Raw genomic sequence first — 5,129 nt, 5'->3', positions numbered from 1 at the left:
ATGTAAAACTCTGTAAATGCAGGCTGCTTCTACTGCAACCCTCTCTCTTGGCCTAATGTTTTAAGCTGCTTCAGATGACAACCCACATTCTGGTTTGTTTTGACAAGAGGCAAGCCCCCATTTTAACAGTGCAAGTCAATCCCAGAAAACTTGTGGACCATGTATCATGCTTTCTTAAGAACAATTTTGATTTCTGATAGAATTGTTTGGTGAACATATGACATCTCTGGGCTCAGCATGCGTCAGCCAGGAAGAGAAATGAGTTTTCCCAATATGTGAAAAGATGTTCTTGACACCTGTTTCTGAGGCCATAGAAGGGAAGAAGCACCTTGGGGAGGGGAGATGAAAAGGCACAACCCATTCTTTCCTCAAACTACATGTTTACTAAGGAATCTTCTGGAACAATGTAATGAGACTGACTCGCACAGGCCCAATTTTGTCACCTTTGCACAATTCTGAAAACCAAAACAGCCAGTGAAACCTAAGATTCCAATTATGTTCTGTTTACATATAAATAACTAGTAGGATAGAAAGTGAATTCTTGGGATCAAACCTCTTTCCTTAAAAGGCAATTGGTCCAGAGAGCTTATCTTCCAGGACTTAGTACTTTGGAGGATAACTGGAAGGTCATTTGAGGATAATTCTGAGGACAACTTGGATTTTATCTCTTCATGTATGTGTGTATTTAATTGTAATCTTTGATTCTTCTGGGTTTTTTTTTCAAATAAAAATGTCATCTACATATGTAGATGTGGGTGTGTTTTCATAATTTTTTACTGGAACATAATGAATCTTTAACCACAAGATGAATATGGAAATAATAAAAGATATGAAAATTCTAACATTGCAAATAGATGAAAGTGAAAATTTGCCTTCTATTCTTTACCCACTATCTTAACAGTGCTATCTATGAAAGGCTTTCTGAATCTAAGGACTACTGACATTTTGGACTGGACAATTTTTGTGTGTGGGGGGGGAACTGTCCTGTGCATTATAGAATATTTTACAGGATCCCCTGCCCCCCTACCAATGCATGCCCATAGCATCTATCTTCTCTCTTCGTATGAGACAAAAAAAAAAATATCTTCAGTCATTGACCAATGTCCCTTGGGGCAAAATTTGCTCCCCAGTTAAGAATCATTTTTCTAGGAGGTAACACTTTTATAAGTTTTATTTTTTAAGATCAAAAAGTGATTCCTTCCATAGCTAGAACATATGTTTCTACCTCTATTTCAAATACACTCACCCCACTTCCTATTACTCTCCTTCCAGAATTTCATACTATTATTTTTAGTAATAGTACTACTTATAAATCTTTTTATAACATATCTGTATTTCTTGATTTGTTTTATGTAGTATCCAGGATTCTTACATTCTTTTCACTTCTCCTTTGTCTTACCTCCCCAATTCTCTCTACAGTAGTACTCTTGCATTTACTTATTTTTAATAACATTTCAGTGTTTTGGGTAGAGAATTATAAAATACATACTTAAAATGGCTTTGAAGTCACCATTTATGTAACTGCTATTGACACAAAGAAATGAATATACATGGCTAGAAAATCAAACTGTACAGGGGCGCCTGGGTGGCTCAGTCTGTTAAGCATCCAGCTTTAGCTCAGGTCATGATCTCATGGTTTGTGGGTTCAAGCCCCATGTCAGGCTCTGTGCTGACAGCTCAGAACCTGGAGCCTGCTTCGGATTCTGTGTCTCCCTCTCTCTCTGCCTCTCCCTTGATCACACTCTGTCTCTCTCTCTTTCAAAAATAAATAAACATTTAAAAAAGAAGAAAAACAAACAGTACAGATAAATGTATAAAAGAAAGCAAAAACCTTCATCTCTATAAGACATTAGTCTCTTCTCACAAGAGAACCTGGTCACCCTTGATGAGAAATTTTTGCAGAAGCAAAAAGATAAAATGGAATATATATGAAGAAAATGGGACTGAATTTCTATTGCTTGGAAGAGAAGTCCCAACATCGAGGATGACTTATTTTTTTCATACTCCATTGAACCCTCAAATCCTGTTATGTTATTGTTTTGTTTTGTTTTTTTCATTTTCTGGCTAAGACATGTACAACTGTCTCTGTGAGGTCAAGCAGCCACCTTGCAGCTGGTACAGGCATAGAGCAGAGGGATTTATGGACAGGTATGGACACTTGACCTCACTTAGTCTTCATGGGGAACCGGAGAAAGGACAAGTGTGAACTTGCAATGTCTTTGTGGCAGGACCTGGTGTGCCTGTAAATGGAAGACTTCAGGTAACTTCCTCCAGGCTTTTCATGTTTGAATTGGTTCAGGTCATGTCTATATTTACCTTTTCAGGTATAGACATCTTCAGTTTCTCCCAAAGCCTAGTATAAACAGTAAGTATTTTCCCAAAGAGAATACTTAATATCCTGAAATGCCTCAAGCCTTTTGAATTTTCCATTGTGATTCTTTTATTTGAGTGTGGTCCAGGCAAAAATCCTGAAATTCTACCAAACTCTTAAGTAGTTTTGAATCCTCAGCTCTTTACGGTAGAATGAGATAAGCATCCCACACAATGGACCAGCTGGTAGCCATAATGTATTTAATAATGTTTTTACTTTAATTTCCCATCAGTAATATGATCTGTAATTTTTTTGCTTTCATTGCTCATGCAACAAAGCATCCATGGTGGCTCAAAAGAAGATACCAGACATTATTAAGCTATTTTGTTAATGGAGCAACAAGGTAATCACCATGTCCATCACTAAGGAGAGATTAACTTGGCATAGTCTTTATGCTAACATAGCACTCCATGGCCTGAAACTTTACAGAGATAGTAGAATATGCTCTTTTAATAGAATTGACCTTTTATTATCTAGTACACAGGCAGGGTTACTATTGTGTTTGGGGTACCTAATTCTTTTTTTCTCCAAAAAACATAGGTGTGACCTCTTTAATAAAGTGTGGCATCCTGTGAAATGGCTAGATGATTAAGATCTCTGATGACTAAACTGAGGTGCAGAAATGGAGAGCTGACTTATCCCAACGGTAGGAATTTGTCACTTACATTAATCTTATGGCTACCTTCCAAAACCTCTAACATTCCATTCTCACTGATATCAGGAAGCCCATAAGCTGATGTTCTCCTAAGCATCTTCATTCAAAAGATCAATCAGTCACTAAAAAGCATTTCAACAGGCTGATGCTTTCCACACAAATGTATGCATCAAATATATGTCAAGAAATATATATTTGAGAGTATTTTAAAGAAATGTTCCTTGAGGGTAAGAATACAGTATACTACACGTAAAAAATTCCTTAATTCATAGTTATTTAGAGTATTTTCTCTGCATTTTAGCAGAGGCTATCTGGCCCCTCAATTTACTTTAAACAGAGTCAAAGATTAGTTAAGGTTTTTATTAAGCAGCCAGAGAAAGTGGAAGCACAATACTCAGTTTTCAAATAAGCATTCCAAATATAGATGTTTTCATATATGAAATCACATTATCGGATTCAGACCATTTTTAAATATTCCCCAAGATTTTTGTTGTTATTGGTTGGTTGTTGTTATTGGTTGGTTATTGTTATTGGTTGTTATTTAAAATCCCTACCTTTTGGTAAATATAATGTACCATAAATGTTTTCTCTTCTTGAATTTTATTCCAGTCTGTATTTGACTGAAGGGTCATGGTAGAATTTGATTCTAGCCATCGGTATGTATCAATGAGAGATGGGACATAAAGACCATATTAGCTTCCTGTTGGGAGGGATTCTCTTTACGAACAAGTAACCACTTAAACAAGGAAAAAACAAAAATAAAAACCTGTGTGTTCAGACATGGGTCACTAGCCCCCTCTTGGGGGTTAAAGTATTTTGGTGGGGAAATGTATTCCAGAAAGAAAGCAGCATTTTTTTGGATCAAATAATCAGACAACCATGAGGCCATTTTGGAGACAATTAGCTTGACTGAGGAGCATTGTATGAATAGGGGTAGAGAACTATTAAATTGAAAGTATAGATGTAGACTTGGGCTTAGAGGCTTTGAATAACATTTGTATTTTAGTAAGTAGGCAAAGATTTTGAACAGGACTATGCCCAGAATAGAACTGTTATTTAGGGAAATTAATTTGACAAGACTGTGTAGAATAGATTAGAAAAGTAAGAGAATAGAGACAGGAGCACCAATTAGGTAACTAAAACAATAGTCCTGGTGAGATGTAATGAGGCTTTGACTAAAATAACTGCAGAAGACATGGAAAGGATGGAAGGTTAGTGCTGATTTCTGGCCTCTGGACTATCTATAGGTAAATGCACCTGGTAGGCACCTGACCTCTAAACGCTGGGAGTGGTGCTTTATATCACTCTTCCTAACATAGCATATTTACCAAAATCACTTCATTTAAACTTAACATGGGAATAAGAATTAAATATGTAGTTAAGACGCTCACCTAGGTCAACTTACAGCAGAAATGAACATGGGGGAGCACACTGTGTCAGAGAAGCATGTAGACTATGTGAAAAGAGACCCACCAAGAGCTTCTTCTCAAAATTGTAGGGGCATTAGCATTATTGGGAATCTTTAAAAATAAACAGAGCTGCCTGAATCTCACCCTAGAAATTTAGATTTAAACATTCTCAAGTGATTCTAGGACAGATTCATATTTGTAAAACATCTACATGTGAGTCTGATGTACAGTCAAGACCTCACTAACCTACAAATGAGGATCTGCTAATGAGGAAGACTCCCAGTGGGATACACACATAAATCAGGCCTTTGTGGCAATCTGCTTTGCAGATGATGACTCTTCTCTACAGGTTTGCTCTGCTCCTATATGTGTTCTGCTCCATAATGTCTATTCTGTTGCTCCTGATTATCATTACAGATTGATAACTTGAACTTTACATTTCTGTGTGCATTTTGATAGCCTAGTCCTGAGCGTCTGAACTGATAACAATGGTTTCAGGGCAAAATACCAAATGAATCCAAGATTCCTCTCTCTGTTACCAAGAACCTCAGATTTAATAACCTGATGCCAACTTTTTAAAAAAATGTGTTTTGTTTTGTTTTTTGGGGTGAGGGGGGTGCCTGGGTGGCCCAGTCAGTTAAGCATCCAACTTCGGCTCAGGTCATGATCTCACATGTCATGGGTTCAAGCCCCC

This window comes from Prionailurus viverrinus, chromosome A1, assembly GCF_022837055.1.
Source record: "Prionailurus viverrinus isolate Anna chromosome A1, UM_Priviv_1.0, whole genome shotgun sequence".
In the NCBI taxonomy this organism is placed as follows: Eukaryota; Metazoa; Chordata; class Mammalia; order Carnivora; family Felidae; genus Prionailurus; species Prionailurus viverrinus.
This window is presented reverse-complemented; position numbering follows the sequence as displayed.